The following is an 18,468-nucleotide window of genomic DNA, read 5'->3' on the forward strand; positions in this document are numbered from 1 at the left end:
GGGGAGAGGAGAGGAGAGGAAACAAGGAGAGGAGGGGAGGAAAGGAGAGGAGACAAGGAGAAAAGAGGATAGCAGAGGAGAGAGGAGAGGAGACAGGAGGAGGAGAGGAGAGAAGAGAGGAAGAGAGGAGAGGAGATGAGGAGAGGAGACAAGGAGAGGTGGAGGTTATAAATTCTAGTCTTACTAACTGGAGGACTGAAATGAATCACAGAAACATGGTGGCAGATTTCCACCATCCACCAGGCAAACGCTGGTGAACTTTATCTGTCCTATCTGCAGGTAAACAACCAGCATTTTGAGGTCCTATCTACTAAATTTATGGCACTTTATGGCTCTTACTCCCGTTGTTCTCTCCTGACTAGAACCTTGCTTGTGTTGTATTAAAATCTCATGTGTACGTCGCTTTGGATAAAAGCGTCTGCCAAATGGGAAATTGTAATTGTACTAAATATCGTCCAGCTGGCTGGTAGAATAGTGAAAGTGTCTGGTGAGGTTTAAGATGCCTTCTGTGGACGTTGGATAGCAACTTTTCTATTAATATCCTATAGTTTCCTCCTCTGAGAAGGAACCTGAAGTGTCTGATCCAAATTACAGCATGGCTCACTAGTTTGTCATAAGCCTTGTTTGAACTGGATAAGTCAGCAGTAATTATTCAACATTAATTACAGGCTATGCTTTTCTTACACCTGAATAGATCGGCAGTTATTAGCGAAGATTCACAGCTAACAGCCTGGAATGAGAGAAGAGTTTGTGATTTCCTACTGAATCTACCTTACTGTATCTGAATGGTTTAACTCGTATGCAATTATGAGTTTCACAGGAACCATAACTTCATATTTTCATTGTATTTTGTGGCAGACGTTTCCTCAATGCTCACTAAGTTCTCCTAAAATACCAGCCATGCCTAAAACGCTTCTGGCTCCATAAAAGGCAAACAATTCATTCCTTATGATTTTTTAGCTTCAGGTTTAGTTTATTTGCTCATATTTCATTGCTCATGGGAGAGAGAGAGAGAGAGAGAGAGAGAGAGAGAGAGAGAGAGAGAGAGAGAGAATAATATGCCACACACAGGGATTCAGACCCACGACTTTACAAGTACATGGCACACGCCTTTTCCTGCTGAGGCACCACAGCGCCTAGGTCATCTCATTTGTGCATTCCTTCTTCCCTTCTGTCCTTCCTTCCTTCCTTCCTTCCTTCCTTCCTTCCTTCCTTCCTTCCTTCCTTCAATCATTCAATCTTGATTGCTGCTGCTTTTGGTTGAATTTTCTTTCATCACCCAACACCACTCAAAATATTTCGTGAAATGAGCACCAACTCTGAAACACGGTTTACATGTTGTGGACATGAATAATGTTCAGATCGGGTTCCTCCTCCAGTAAAGGATTCTGGTCCAACAGCAGGTACTGGACTGGATATTTTCACCTGTTGGTCACATGTAAAGGTTAGCTAACGCCTTACTGTCCACTGTCAAACTACCTCTCGTTTCTAGTCCTGTCTCCTCCAGCTGATCTTTTCCTGCTGGAGAAACCAACATGATCTCATAAAAGGTCATTGCCTGATATCAGACAGAATTGTCAACTCGTTACACTCCATTTCCATCTTCAGTCTGACATTGCCTCCACTCTAACCGATTTCCGTGGGGGAGGGGGATTCGATTTTCCCTAACCAATCACTAGAGACCGACGTATCCGCCTGAATCTAAAGTCATTTTAAGTCGACACTGATGCGTAGCCATGACAACACCAGAGACGGTTCAGAAAGTATAGAGCATCTTTGACAAAGTACAACGACTTTTAATGGATTTAGAACAGCCTGGATAGCAGCGTCTATCTTGTCTATAGCGGTCGCCATTGTTGTTATTACTCCTCCTTGGTTCCCAGCTTGACAACAGCTTGACAACGGCGTTAGTCCCGCCCGTGGCTCTGATTGGCTAATCGTTAGTCCCCCCCGGCACTCATCGTACCGATCATTTTTTCAACCGAGAAACCGCTGTTTCATGTCACGATGCCAGACCAGAATCAGTCAACTCAGTGGAGTGGGTGGATTCAAAGGTCTGGACCCAGGCAAAAAAAGTTGTGAAATGAGCACAAACTCTGAGACTCAGATTTACGTGCTGTGGACACGAATTATGTGGAAAATTACGTTCCTTCACAACAAATTGGATTCTGTGGCAAAAACACGAATTGGACACGACATTTTCAGCTAAAGGTTGACTAACGGTTATGTTTAGGTGAGTAAAACAACTTGGTTAAGGTTTGGGAAAGGCTTTTGGTCATGGTTAAAAAAGACTTCACTGACTTTAGAAATTTCCTTCGTACAAGCTGGGAATTGAACTCCGGTCCACAACACCCTGACTGTCCACTGAGCTGCTGCACTGTGACTCTGCTGCCCGTTTACAGTCGTGTGTCCTTCAGGGAACCAGTTTGTGTCGGGAAAACAGAGTTTCAACACAACATGTTCCACCGACACGTAATCTGGTGTTAACGAGTCGTGTTCGTTTCACGTATTTGTGTGAGATCAAGTTGGGCGAAGGAACGTATTTCATCTCACATTTCCATTTGAAGACATTCAGATTCACATTCAGATTACAGTATGCACATTTAACTTGGTGAATCGGTGTGGTGTAGTACTGTAAAATATGAATATAAAATATAAAAATCATGCTCATTTCACAAAATTTCGGTGGAGCAGCCTGCATCGCCTCATGTGTGTCTCTCCCTCTCTGGAGAGTGGTATTCATCTCCTAATCTGCCTCTTCATCCCCCCTCTTGTCTCTCTGTATTTCCCTCTGTCACGTGACCTTTTGCCCTGCTATCTCACAGCCTGCTAATAGGCCTGCCCTTTGTTTGCATCTGTTTCATTTTGCTCCGGCTGGTCATGCGAGAGAAGAGGAGGAGGAGGAGGAGGAAGGCTGCCGTAGTCGCGCGGGGGCTAAAACCACTGGGAGCTCCCTTTATAGTGACCCTACTTCTCCATACATGTAACAATTAAACATATACAGTACTTGCCTTAAAGCCACGGCTGTTGTGCGACATGCCGCACTGGTTGTGTTTAGGGCTGGGCAATATATCAATATTATATCGATATCATGATATGAGACTAGATATCGTCTTAGATTTTGGATATCGTAATATGGTGATATGGCATAAGTGTTGTCTTTTCCTGGTTTTAAAGGCTGCATTACAGTAAAGTGATGTCATTTTCTGAACTTACCAGACTGTTCTAGCTGTTCTATTATTTGCCTTTACCCACTTAGTCATTATATCCACATAACTGATGATTATTTATCAAAAATCTCATTGTGTAAATATTTTGTGAAAGTACCAATAGTCATCCCTACAATATTGTCGCAATATCGATATTGTGGTATTTGGTCAAAAAATTTTTGTCCATATCACCCAGCCCTACTTACAACTGGACATTTAGCCCACTTCGTAGAAAATACCGAGATATATATTGTGTATCGCCATTCAGCCTAAAAATACCGAGATATGATTTTTGGTCCATATCGCCCAGCCCTAGTTGTGTTCTTAAGTATTCCGTAGTTTTCAATACAGAGGGGGTTTTTGTCATGTCCGAGCCTGTCGTCTCTCTCAAAAACAACCTTCGGCTGTGTCATTCCGGGTTTCAGCTGCTCCACAGCGCCATCTATCGGTTCGGAGAGGGTGTAGGGCATTGGTTCCACGTAGCAACGGATGAGCTCTTTGGCTTCTGTGTCGGGTGTCTGTAGATGGCGCTGTGCAGCTGCTGAAACCCGGAATTACGCCGGAATTGAAGAAGCCGAAGAACACCAGCCAGACATTTGAGAGAAATGACAGGCTCGGACATGACAAAAACCCTGCTGTATTGAAAACTACGGAATACTTAAGAACACAACCAGTGCGGTGTGATGGACAACTATCGTGGCTTTAAAGCAAGTACTGTATATGTCTAATTGTTACATGTATGGAGAAGTAGGGTCGATATAAAGGGAGCTCCCAGTGGTTTTAGCCCCTGTGCGACTGAGACTAAGATTGAGAGTCAGTCTTAGTCTCTGTTGAGGCTCTGTTTTTGTTCAGTCTGTCTTTTGTTGCTCTGATCTCAGCTCAGAGAGACAAAAAAAATAAAATCCTCTCTACCTCACGCGGTTGAGCACAAAACCGACTCTTTTTTCAAAAGGGTGGAACAGCTCTGCCGCTCGGGATTCTCTATCTCGGCCCTCTTTCATTCACTCTCTCTCTCTCTCTCTCTCTCTCATCCCTTCTTCTATCAACAGAGGAATTAGAGGTTATTTTTGCTCCGGGGCGGTCAATTGCCTCATCAAGGCGGCCGGGAAGCGAGCGTCTGAGGAGTTTTTTCGACTGTTGTGTAAGACTTGTCATGCCCGCCCTACTTTTCAGGTTAAACCGCTAGCTCCAAAAGCCTAAGCCGTGTCCAGCGGGCATCAGAAGTCCTTATCTGGAAACAAAATGGCCACCAAAAAGGATTTAAGCTGTACTTTCCTCTCCAGTTAACCTTTTGTGCCTCCGTTGTTTGTCTTTTGATGTCATTTGGCTGCAGTTGCCGAAATTCACCCGTCTCGCTTTCTGTCGTCTTGTTATTTTTTTTTTGTTCTGGGGTGACACATTTTTGACGAGCACCTTGGGAATTCATTTAACATTTGTCTTCTCTCTGTTCGGTTTTTTATCATTTGTGTATATGCAAGCTGAAATATCAGAAGGAGTCATTTGTTTGCCCGGGGGCGCTCATGCATTTACGGATGCCAGAAAAGTTGCGGGCCCAGCTGTTATTTTGGGTGTGCGGTGTCGGTCATGCTACATTATCTGACAAAGTGACAGCAATGACAGCCCAGGAGTAATGACTTCCTGTTCTTGTTTTATCTATTTCTTGATGAACAAGGCCGTTTGTTCACTCAGAGTTCACAGCATGACACTCACTTTTCTGAAGGTTGAAACAATGGACATACATCAAACAGATTACATTACAGCGACGGTGTGTAATACGCAGAGGTGGGGACTCGAGTCACATGACGTGGACTCGAGTCACAGTTTTAATTGTTTCGACTTGACTTGATGCATGAAGAGAAGACTTGAGACTGGACTTGACTTGGGTTCTGGTGACTTGGGACTTGACTCTGACTTGTACTCCGATGACTTGAAAAGGTTTCTAAAGTCTTGACTTGAGATCTTGTGTTTGTGTAAATGACTCAGATTGAAAGTGATGAGATTTGTTCCAGCAGACGACTGAATTGAAATTCTGTTTTCTGAATTTGTATGGAATGATTGAATTTATTGAAGTTGAAACTGATTATAGAAATCAAACTCATGATGCTCTTACCAAGTTTTTATCCTATTAAAACCATATTGCATTGAAAAGTCCATGATATTTAGTTTTCTTTAAGATATTAAATTGATTTTGTTCTGACTTGACTTGCTGTTCTACATTTAGACTTGAGACTTGACATTAATGACTTGGACTTGACTTGGTAATCTACATTTACACTTGGGACTTGACTTGAGACTTGTGCCTCAAGACTTGAGACTGACTTGGGACTCGAGCAAAATGTACTTGGTCCAGTCACACATGTAGGAGGGAAAACAGAAGCTACAGCCCTTAATGCTGATGGTTCCCACAGACAGACTCCCTCTTACATGAAATAACATCAGAATTATCATTATCAGCTGCTTGTTTTAAGAAGAAAAACTGGGTAGTTAGCATGAGCAGCGATAGCTTATGACTGAACAGACAGAGAGAAGAGAAACTCAAACTGCAGCAACAGAGAATCCAAGCTCCGCCCACACTGTTTGATTGACAGGTGATCTGTGGGAAGTGCAGAGCAGAAACACAACTTTCAGCTTTATCTAAGTATGGGATCATGTCAGCGTAAAGCGAACGCAGCCTAAAATTGAGGAGATGTGAACTTGGGAGTAAGACACAGAGGAATCCAGAGAGGAAACACTAACTTTTAAATAAACCTCATGCTGCAGCGCTGCTCAGCCAAGGAACCAGGACCGAACCAGTAAAAGAATACGAGCCTTTGTTTTTCTTCTGTCATACAACCCTCTGAGGAAGGAGGAAAGCTAACAAGGGAATGGGGGGGGGGAAAGGAAGGCAGGGGTGAACGAGGGGCAAAGTCTTCAAAGTAATAGAGAGGCGAGACATCGACCGGTTGAGTCCTGACATGAAAACCCAGAGAGGGAGAGAGGGAGAAAATGAGGTGATAGAAGAAAAAAAATCCTGAAAAATCAATAGAGACATTAAGTCGTTTCTGTGGCTCGGCAGAGCAGAGGTGGGGCTGAGGCAGGAACAGAGATCAGAGCTGGCAAACAGGGAGCCGGGGAGGCTGGCACGCCGCCCAGCCAGCACAGGCTGAAATACTGTGTTCCCAGAGAGCCTCTGTTTCCACTGTTGCCTCTAGTGACCAAAGGACTCGGCTGAGAGAGGCTTTACCGTGAGAGGCATTGATTACCAAGCAGCTGAATTACATAAGGCTCTGTCCTGAGCAAAAAAAAACCCCCAAAAAAAGAGTTTCATTCGTGCTAATGCCTGGCAAGAAATGCCTCCACTTGGGAGGTTGTTGAAGTGTTTGGAAAGGTTTGTGAGTGCAAGCGGTCTCAAACGGTTTTAATGGTGATACTTCTGTACAAGTCACTTAAACCGCTTGAGATGTTTGTATTTTCCTACATTACATCCCAAATTATCTCTCAACAACCGGCAGATTGGATTTATACAAATATTATACAAACATTTCTCGCAGCAGAAATAATCTGACTGTGGTTCTTTGGCTCCGCCCACTGAGGTTTGACTCAAACAGTTTTTCTAAAGTAACGTTTGACTGAAGCCCTGAGAAAAAGACATGCTGGACAGGCTAATATTATGAAGCCTAGCGCTCTGAAAAAATACAGTCTATCCATAAGTTATCTAGGTTAGCTAGTTAGCTAGCTGGCCTTCAAGTTCAAACTAGCCATACAGCCTGTATCTAGGTAAACTAGTTAGCTAGCTTGCGCTCAACCAGTGAGATTAATTCTGCCTCTGAGAAATGTTTGTCAAACTAAAACTCCAATCTGCCACAATCAGCTTATGGATCTTTATTTCTAAATCTCCCATATGCCCATATCCACAATCTAACAAACTGTGCTAACAAACTGAGCTGTGCTTTCACCTGCAAATTAAAAGTTTTAATATATCCACCTGGGAAGCAAATCATTGCCTGAAGTTCATCATGCAATATCTCCAAAATATGCAGGAACCAGTCTGTAAAAGTGAACCTACCAAGGCCTTTCAATCATTTTGTCGCAGAGCCTGTCTCTTTTTTTTTTTTTCAGATGGTGGATTATGAAACAAAACTCCTCAACTGTACATCTCCAAATATCACGGGAGCAAATCTTGGCAAGTGAAAACCTAAGTTGCTCAAGCTTTGCAAAGTGAACGAAAGGAGGAGTGTCAGGAGGATTTTTTGAAGGTGAGATAGCAGAATATATCTGTCTGTCAGGTTTATTTTGACACTTCATGCCGAGGGAATGAATTACAAAAGTGTGGCAGAGATGAGGAGAAACAAACCGGAAACACACAGCGGACTGGCTGCAGCCTCGTGTGTCACAACGTGTGAGACACCCAGGACAGGGGACACTGCCGGGTTTTTGTCCACCGGCCGCAATGTCTGGCAAATCCCCAAATTCCCCAGACACTTTCAATATTTTACCAGCCAACTAGATTTGTAGAATAGAATTGGATCCGCAAATCATGGTTGGCCTCCTGCCAGTAGACAAACATACTGGCCGAAGCCAAAATTTATCAGCATTAAGCTGGTAGCTGATGTTCATTTTACAGGCTGGACCGGCCTCTTGTATCAGAGACACTGGTAAAGAAGACGATGCTTCCTTATTGGGTTGAGTGACAGTGATTCAGAAGGCTTTAAGGGGCTTGAATAACCCAGAAAGACTCAACAGTGATAAAAAAATATATACAAGTTTCATTTCAAAGTGATATATCTACTACTTGAAAAAGGTGTCACCCACTCTTACATAAGGATTTACAAATTCTGGTCCTTTTTGGAGGATGGTAGGAGAAGTCTGTACATCTTTTAAAGGTTGGATCCACTATATTTCAGAGATATTGACTAACAAACCTAAGGTCATATTTCTATTTTCTAAAAATGGATGTATAGCATTTTGGAAATTAATTTTTCAAAAGCAGTATTTTTTTTAAGTACTGGTGATGCTTCAGATGCTTTATGACTTGATGGCTTTAATGTGTTAACAAAAGACACAGGTAACTAAACAGAGAAGGGAAAGCCTTCCCACAGCCAAACCCATGAAACATGTTTAAAGTCTGTGTGCATCTCAAAATGATCAAGGGCAACTGAAAACGTCAAAGTCTTATTTCTGCTGCATTTACAACGTGGGCATTTAGCCAAAGCTGTTATCCAGAGTGACTGGTGATGAGTGAGTGACTTCAGCTCAGTGTCTGGCTGAAGGACACATGGCTGCTGGGGGATGGAACCTGTGACCTTTCTGTCACGGGACAGAAATCCCACCAGGCCACCTCGTCACCTAGTGTGGTTCTCGGTCTTAAAAACATAAAAGAGACCAGACAGCGCTCATTACATTGTGACGACTCCCTATAGTAGACAGATTCTAACCCGATGACCTCTATATCAATCAATATTTACCTTTCCATACGTACACAACAAACAGCAAACACAATTAAACAGCAGAATTTGCTTGGGCACTCTGTCAAACAGAGCCTTCCTGGCATTTACTTAAAGGCGATGGGGTTACAGGTAATTACATTTTTCAAAGGGCTCCATGCCATTTCTTTCCATGATACTCTGAGCAGCCAGTGCGGCCGCTGGCAGACCGAAACCACATTGTTTTGTCCAACTGGCACGACACTTAGCCTCTGTGTCCACCAGACAGCAGACAGCTCTGCTTTTGTGCTGTAGCGCTAAACAGATGATTGTAGCAAGCGCTGCTCTAGCCTCCTGTTGTTTCTATGCAACCATGGAAAAAAGCTGGTTGAAGCGCAGCTCTCTTTTCCTGAACATTTTTAATACTTTTAACTCCTGCCAGTCGAGCGGGTGCTAAAAACATGCTGAGGGTTCAACACGACAAGGTGTCCCGTCCATCGGAAATGACAAGAAAGAAACACTACACCTTACTGTGGCTCCTCACACTGAGGCTCTTTGGGATTAAACTGTTTTCATAATGTCTTTCTTGGGGTTGAAACCTCATTCGCTACATCTATAACCTCAAGTATGATCTCATCTATGACAACATCTACTGCCTTATTTACAATCTAATCTATGACCTCATTAATAAGATAATTTGTAATCACATCTATGACCTCATTAATAGGCTCATGTATAACCTCATCGATGGCCTCATTCATAATGCCATCCATTACTTGATCTATAATCTGATCTATGACCTCATTTATATAAACTCATCTATAATCTCATTTATACCTCATCTATGACCTCACCTATAATCTCATTTAATACCTCATTAATAACCTCTTCTATGACCTCACCTATAATCTCATTTATGAACTCATTAATAACCTCATCTATGACATCACATGATCAATTTTATTTACCTCATTAATAACCTCATGACCTTACCTATAATCATATTTATACCTCATCTATGACCTCACCTATGACCTCATCTATGATCTCATTTATGACTTCACCTACAATCTCATGAATATCCTAATCTATGACCTCATCTACAATCTCATTTAATACCTCATTAATAACCTCTTCTATGACCTCACCTATAATCTCATTTATGAACTCATTAATAACCTCATCTATGACATCACATGATCTAATTTTTTTACCTCATTAATATCCTCATCTATGACCTCACCTATATCTTATTTATACCTCATCTATGACCTCACCTATGACCCCATCTACGAACTCATCTATAATCTCATTTATGACTTCACCTACAATCTCATGAATATCCTAATCTATGACCTCATCTACAATCTCATTTAATACCTCATTAATAACTTCACCTATCACCTCACCTATCTCATTTAATACCTCATTAATAACCTCTTCTATGACCTCACCTATAATCTCATTTATGAACTCATTAATAACCTCATCTATGACATCACATGATCTAATTTTTTTTACCTCATTAATATCCTCATCTATGACCTCACCTATAATCTTATTTATACCTCATCTATGACCTCACCTATGACCCCATCTACGACCTCATCTATAATCTCATTTATGACTTCACCTACAATCTCATGAATATCCTAATCTATGACCTCATCTGCAATCTCATTTAATACCTCATTAATAACTTCACCTATCACCTCACCTATCTCATTTATGACCTCATTAATAACCTCATCAATAAGAAATCACCTCACCCAGCCGCTGTGATATTGTTTTTCTGCCCTCCCACCCTGACATGATGCAGTGTTTGCTCTCTTAGTGAGTAAATGAATCCAAAACGCCGTGGCCATGTAGCAACATGGGAAAATAATTAGAGTGTGTGTGTGTGTGCAGTTTATGTTTGGCGTTGGTGTTGCTAATGAGTTCTTTTGTCTTCTCATTAAAGACGTGGGGGGGGGGGGGGGGGGGGAGGCAACTAATAAGCATCTGAGGTCGTTCTTTTGGCTGCGCTCTTCCTTCTGACTAATTTGCCACGCTCGTTCTCATGCAAATGAATTCGCGCTGCTTAGGGCTTAAAGCTCCTTATGAGAGCAGTGGCTTGTGACATTTGCAGAGGTGCGGGGGGGGGGGAACAACGAAGAGGCAAAAGAGCAAGGATGAACTGGTAATGGGCAACAGCGAAGGACAATGGAAGGTGCGTGTGTGTGTGTGTGTGTGAGAGGAGCGAAAGAGGGAGAGACAGATAAACAGAGAAATGGAGGTAGAGAAACAGTCGGATTGGATCAGCAGCCAACCCGCTCCACCAGGAGAGAGCAGTGTGTTCAGACAGGCTGTGTGAATGGATGGGGAATCTGTATCTGCTGCAGGTGCCTGTTATCCGCACTGTACTGAAATACAGTTAAGTCTGGATCTGGAGCTGAGGCTTTCACTCTGCCCGCGCCCCGGAGACAAACTTTCACACCAGCAGGGAACAGATGAAACCAAGGGTGGGAAACTGACACCACGAGCACGGGCCAAATGCTGCTACATTATGGTTGTGGCTGCTGACTTTGTAGTTGTTAGACCAGACACTTTGGCAGGTAAACAGTCTTGTTTTTCTTGTTTTTTTTTTTTTTTTGTATTCCGAAAAGCAATATGACTGGTGGCGCGACGGCAGAATCGATAGTATAAAGCAGTGTTTCTCAACATGGGGTCCGGGAACCACCAGGGGTCCTTGAGGGGGGTTCCAGGGGGTCCCCAGCAAACTGATGAATTGTTAAATTTCAGCATTATTAAGTTAACACAATTAGAGAATGTAGAGGAATGACTGTTCTGATCATAGTTTCTCTGTTATCTCTCTACCTGCAATACAGATAGTCATGGAATTCTGGACAAAATCATATCTGACAATACAAATATTCTCAGATTTGGGTCCGAGAGACAAAATCTCATCAAATGGGGGTCTGTGGCCCTGAAGTGGACTAAATTAGGGGTCTTTGATATGAAAAAGGTTGACAGAATCGATAGTATAAAGCAGTGTTTCTCAACATGGGGTCCGGGAACCACCAGGGGTCCTTGAGGGGGGTTCCAGGGGGTCCCCAGCAAACTGATGAATTGTTAAATTTCAGCATTATTTCATTTACAAGAAGTTAACACAATTAGAGAATGTAGAAGAATGACTGGTCTGATCATAGTTTCTCTGTTATCTCTCTACCTGCAATACAGATAGTCATGGAATTCTGGACAAAATCATATCTGACAATAAAAATATTCTCAGATTTGGGTCCGAGAGACAAAATCTCATCAAATGGGGGTCTGTGGCCCTGAAGTGGACTAAATTAGGGGTCTTTGATATGAAAAAGGTTGACAGAATCGATAGTATAAAGCAGTGTTTCTCAACATGGGGTCCGGGAACCACCAGGGGTCCTTGAGGGGGTTCCAGGGGGTCCCCAGCAAACTGATGAATTGTTCAATTTCAGCATTATCTCATTTACAAGAAGTTAACACAATTAGAGAATGTAGAGGAATGACTGTTCTGATCATAGTTTCTCTGTTATCTCTCTACCTGCAATACAGATAGTCATGGAATTCTGGACAAAATCATATCTGACAATAAAAAATATTCTCAGATTTGGGTCCGAGAGACAAAATCTCATCAAATGGGGGTCCGTGGCCCTAATGTGGACTAAATTAGGGGTCCTTGATATGAAAAAGGTTGAGAATCACTGGTATAAAGAAACGCAATTGATGCACTTGTAATTGTTAACAGGCCAATTCTAGACGGTACTGAATGAGTGTCAGCTGAGTAAAGCTTAGATCGATACTCATATTGATCACTTTACTTTAAGTACACGTATTGATCAACCAGCCACTTTGGCTGATGGATGAGAAGGTTAGTAACCGACACACAAGTGACACTTTTTTTTACTGCATGCGCTTCATGCCACAGCACACTACTGCTGCAGTGTTGCTCCACCCAGAGGAATCATTTGGTTGATGTGTGCAAAGGGGAGGCATTATTTCTCTCAATATTTTCCCAAATAATAGGGTCACATGTTGGAATCCATCTCCCCGGTAACACACTTTTGTGGCTTTTTGGACTCGAAACACCAATATACCAAATGTCAACGTAATGAAACCCGATATCACTCTCGCTTGAACGCTTACCGTAGAGGATGGTCACCATGGAAACCGGCATGACCAGGATGCCGAGGAGCATGTCGGCGACCGCCAGCGACATCAGAAAGTAGTTTGTGGCGTTCTGGAGCTTCTTCTCCAGGGAGACGGCCAAGATCACCAGGATGTTCCCCGCCACCGTGACGGCGATGACGGCGAGGATCAGCAGCGCCGCCCAGTTCTTCTCCGCCGCCGCCTTGGGCCCCGAAGGACACGGAGGCCCGAAGAGCCTCGGCCCCTCCTCGCCGCGACCTCCTCCGTAAGACCAGTTCCCCAGCGGCGCCTGGCTCCCGTCCCCGCACCCGGGGCTCGTGGCGTTGCGGGCGTCGTGTCCCCGGGGCGGCCAGGCGGCGGTGACGGCTCGGACCGCCGTGGAGATCGACTCCGAAAGGTTCCCGCCGCGCAGGCTCATGGCGTCGGTTCTGTAAACGCCGTCAACGCTCAGTCTTCACAGAGAGACACAAAAAAACCACCTCAGGACCGCTGCCTGGAAAATGGGTCGGAGTAAAGTAAGAAAAGTGGAATGTCTTGTCATAATTTACTCGCTCTCCATATTCAAATCCCGGGTAAACAAAAGAACTAGAACCTTTATTCCCTGACCGAGGGAACACGGTTGAATCGTAAAGCAATATTTCCCGTCATTGTCACAAACTTATTGTCTCCATGGAAGCGCTCAGAGCCTCAAATTGTCTGTCAGAGCATCAACAGATGATCATCTTCTCCACAAAGGAAACGAAAATAGCAAGACTGCTGAATTCAGCTCAGCAGAAAGAGCAGCTGCTCAGTCTCCGAGGACGATGCCGAGTAGATCAAATTAAAAAGCTTAAAAGCAGCGGGGTTTGACAATGTTACGCAGCCCACCACACGATGTCTTTGAGCTCGAAATATTCCAAAACCCCGGTGTTGATTTTCACTCTCGCGTCTTCTCTGCGGTCCTCCGGTCTTTTATCTTCTCATCTTCTGATTATAGAATCCATTTGAAGCAAGGGCAAAGAAGGAAACCGTTGTAGATTCCCCCCCCCCCCCCCCCCCCTTCCTTGAAGTCTAGGCTTGTCTCATGTTAAAAATATTGGGTCCATTTGAAGTCAGGCAAGAGAGGGATCATAATGTTAAAGCGGTTAAAATTTCATATCCCTGTTGAAACACACTGGACTTTATTTCTAGCTGAGTTTCCTCTTTCTGCTCCAAAGTTGGAGGGAAAATAGTCTGTGGTGAAGGACGACCAGTGGTAAATAAAAACTATGACCTCTGTGATTAAAACAAACCACTAAGATACAGAAGAACCTATTGTATTTTTAAGAAAAGCATAAATTTATCCCCTTTCCCTGTTAAAATATCATGTAACTGACATCAGTTTGACACTGTTTTTTATGATGTGTGTCAGGCTAAAAATGTGGGTTTACCCTCTACATCCACTCACTACATCCCTGCAGAGGACACGATTACACAGTGTGTGTGTGTGTGTGTGTGTCTGTGCGTGTGTGTGAATCCTCAGGTGTCTTTGCAGTCTTGGCTCAACTCACTCCAGCACCTGCGAGAGCATTTTTTGCAGCCAACAGAGACGGATGAGGAACATGATAAAGTCTGACAGGTGTGTCACCACATACCTACCCAAGGATACCTCACTAACTTTCTCTCTCTCTCTCTCTCTCTTTCTCTCTCTCTTTCACACGTGCACACACACACACACGCTCACAACAAGGTGGTGGAGGTCAGTTTGACAGAAAGAAAGTCGTGCCTGGGAGTAAATACATTCCTCTACCTTTACTCTCTGTCCTCCTCCTGCCGTCCCCCAAAAAAACTATTTCCAGTCCTGCCGAAATCGTAAATATTCCTTAAAATCTCCCTCTTCCCTCCTTGCGTAAGCCCTCGGTGGAAAATGTCAGTCACTCTCCAAAACCTTCCACAAATGTATTTCTGCTTCACGCTCAGTATTCCTTCTTCAGGTCCCCAAATCCTAATTCCCCCCCCTCTCCCCCAGAAGATCTCCAGTCGTGCGTTTCTCTCGTTTTTCAAAAAACCTTCCTCTGAAATATTCCTTCAGTCTCTTATTTCACTTGGAGAAAAAAAAAAAAAAAAAAAAAAAGGGGAAATCAAATCTTCAGTGAATGTATTCCTCTGTATTCCTTCAGGAGATGGAGGTTATTTGATTTGTAATTGCCAGGTTTCCAGAGTGGGTCGGCTAAGTTGCTCCTCCGCTCCTCCGCTGATGATCCAGACAGCCGGTACAGGAGCTGCCTGCTTTTACACTCACACTGAGCTCTCTCACATCCAGCCTCTCTCTCTCTCTCTCTCTCTCTCTCTCTCTCTGAGTCTCTCGCTCTCTCTTTCTCTCTCTCACTCCCCGAGTCATTTGCTCTCTCTCTCTCTCTCTCTCTCTCTCTCTCTCTCTCTCGCTCTCGCTGGGATCTCCTCGTGTGTCCTACTCTCTCTCCTGTTTGCTCTCTTTCTCTCTCTCACTCCCCGAGTCCATTGGTCTCTCTCTCTCTCTCTCTCTCTCTCTCTCTCTCGCTGGGATCTCCTCGTGTGTCCTACTCTCTCTCCTGTTTGCTCTCTTTCTCTCTCTCACTCCCTGAGTCAATTGCTCTCTCTCTCAATTCAATTCAATTCAATTCAATTCAATTCAAGTTCAATTCAGTATGCTTTATTGGCATGAATGTCAGATGAGCAATATTGCCAAAGCGTCAAGGATAATACAATTCAATAATGAGACGGGGGAAAAAAATAAATATATATATATATATATACAATTCATTAAATAAAATAAAATAAATAAAAACAACAAGAAAATGGCAGAAAATAGTAAACTCTCTCTCTCTCTCTCTGGGATCTCCTCATGTCTCCTACTCTCTCTCCTATTTGCTCTCTCTTTCTCATCCATTTATTGGGTCTCTTACGCTCCCTCTCTCGCTCCCTGGATCTTGCTCTCTCTCTCTCTCTCTCTCTCTCTCTCTCTCTCTCTCGCTGAATCTCTTAGTGTGTCTCTTACTCTCTCTCCCATTTATTGTGTCTCTAGCTCTCTCTCACCCTCTTTCTCTCTTTGGCTGAATCCCCTACTCTGTCTCGCTCTCTCCCATTTATTGTCTCTTGCTCTCTGTCTCTCTTTCACTTAATCCCCACGTGTCTCTCTCTCATTCATTGAGTCTCTTGTTTTCTTTCATCTTTCGCTTTATCTCCTAGTCTCTTTCTCTCTCTCCTTCATTGATTCTCTTGCTCTCTCTCACTCCCTAAGTCAATTGCTGTCTCTCTCTTGCTGAATCTGCTTGTGTCTCCTAATCTCTCTCACATTCATTGTCTCTTTTTCTCTCTCTCCCTCTCTCTCTCGCTCGCTGAATCTCCTGGTTTGTCTCATTTTCTCTCATTCACCAAGTCTCTTGCTTGCTCTCTCTCTCTCTCTCTCCCTCTCTCACTGAATCTCCTAGCGTCTCTCTCACGCTGAGTCAATTGCTCTCTCTCTTGCTGGATCTTACTCACTCTCTCATTCATTGAGTCTCTTGCTCTCTCTCTCTTTCTCTTACGGAATCCTCTTGTGTCTCTTACACTCTCTCATTCATTCACTGAGTCTCTTGTACTCTCTCTCACTGGCAGTCAATTGCTCCCTCTCTTGCTGAGTCTCTTGTTCTTTTTCTCTCATGCTGAATTTCCGACTGTCTCTCTCACTCGCTGAGTCAACTGTTTTCTCTATCATTCTGTCTCTCTTACTCAATCCCCTTGTATCCCATATTCTATCCTTTCATCCATTTTCTAGCCACTTATCCAGGTCGGGGTTGTGGTGTTAACAGCAGCCCAGACATCCCTTTTCCCCAGAAACTTCCTCTAGCATCTCCTGGGGGATCCCGAGGTCTCCCTCTAGTCAGCCAAGCCTGGTACAGCTCCAAAGGGAGGCGCTCAGCTACAAACCACTCCAATGCACATCAGAGATCACAGTCCAACATTACCTGCGAACACCACACCGAATGTCACCGAACTGGACACTCTCCAGACCTTGGCTGTGTTTTGATATCTTGTCCATGGTTATCACAAAAAGGAGGCGGGACAAGGTGCATCCTTGTTGGAGTCCAATGCCCAACATGAACGAGCTTGACTTAATGCAGCGTTCAGTCCAAATGTATACGAACCAAGTGGCTTGCAGCAGCAGCCATGGCACCCCATACTCCCACAGTGCCTCTTGTTCAAGTGCATTTATATAGATCTTAATCACAACCATGTCTCAAAGGACTTTACAGAGAATGAGACTAGATCTGAAAACAGATTGATGTAACACAGTCACGGGAAAGCAGAATAAAGACACACAATAGCAGGTTTTAGCAAGACATAGCAAGCCTACCATCCTACATAACCTAGCTGGCACCACCAGCCTTAGAAACCTGATGCATGCAAGGAAAAACTCCCAAGAAAGGAGGAAAATGGCAGAAAAATTGGGCGGGCCAAGTCCGAGAGGGATCCCACACCAGGATGGCTGAGCGTGATACCTCCACTCCCACAGAATACCTGAGGGAACCAATGATGATGGTCCAAATCCACAAAACACATGTACACAACTTGCATTCCCCCTAGATTGTCTTTGAGAAGGTAAAAAGCTGGTTCACTGTTCCATGACCATTCTTCCTCCTGAATCCAAGGTTTGACCATCAGCCAGAGTCTGGCATAAGCTTTCACAGGGAGCCTGAACAGTATGATTCCTCAATAGCTGGAACACACCCTCTGGTCCCCTTTTTTGAATATGGGACCACCACCCCTGTCTGCCAATTCAAAGGCACTGTTTTCAAAGTCCATGCAGCATTGAAGAGACATGTAAACCACAACATCCAGAGCCTTCAGCATTACAGGACAGATCTTGTCCAACCCTGGTGCTTTGCCACTGAGGAGCTTTCCAACAACCCCAGGGTCCTCTGCCAAAGAGATGGGCTCAGACCCTCTAGAACCTTCAAGAACTACCTCCTGAGGTCTGTCAGTTAGAGGAGTTCCTCAAAATGTTCCTTCCACCTTCAGACAACGTTCCCAGTCCTGGTCAGTGTTTCCCCACCCCTGCTGAACCTTATCAATGTCCCGCCTTCCCCTCCTGAGATGCCAAATGATTTTCCAGAACCTCTTTGAGGACACCTGAAGGACATTCTCCATTGCCTCTCCAAACTCCTCCCATGCCTTGGCTTGTTCTTCTGCATCTACAGCAGCTGCAGCCTTTTTGGCCTGATGGTTCCTCTCTGCTGAGTAAGGAGTTGCAGTTTATCACCCAGGCCTGGAAGGTATTCTTCATCTTCATAGCCCCACTCACTGCCAGTGTCCACTGGTTTTTGGGTTGCCGCCATAACAGACACCGATGACAAACAAGAACCACCTCTATGCCACAGTTGTGGCATAGAGGTGCAGTCCACTCCGACCCGACGTCCCCAACTGCCTCTGGGATAAAGGAAAGGCATGTTCAGAAGTGGACAGTTTTCCACCAGGCATTCCTAGCAAACCCTCACTACATGTTTGTGTTACTAGGTCTGTCTGGCAGCCTCCCCTGCCAGATGATCCAACTCAGCACCAGATGGTGATCAGGTGAGAGGTCAGAACCTTTCTTCATCCTGTTATACAGAATGTATGACCTCAAGTCTGTTTAAATGACTACAAAGTCAATCAACAATCTTTGGACCAAGGTGTTCTGGTACCATATACACTGATGAACCTCCTTGTGTTCGAAC

Source organism: Centroberyx affinis, unplaced genomic scaffold (assembly GCF_046629955.1).
Source record: "Centroberyx affinis isolate AG114_WGS23_722 - 3 ecotype Tasmania unplaced genomic scaffold, CSIRO-AGI_Caff_v1 ptg000651l_1, whole genome shotgun sequence".
Classification (NCBI taxonomy): domain Eukaryota; kingdom Metazoa; phylum Chordata; class Actinopteri; order Beryciformes; family Berycidae; genus Centroberyx; species Centroberyx affinis.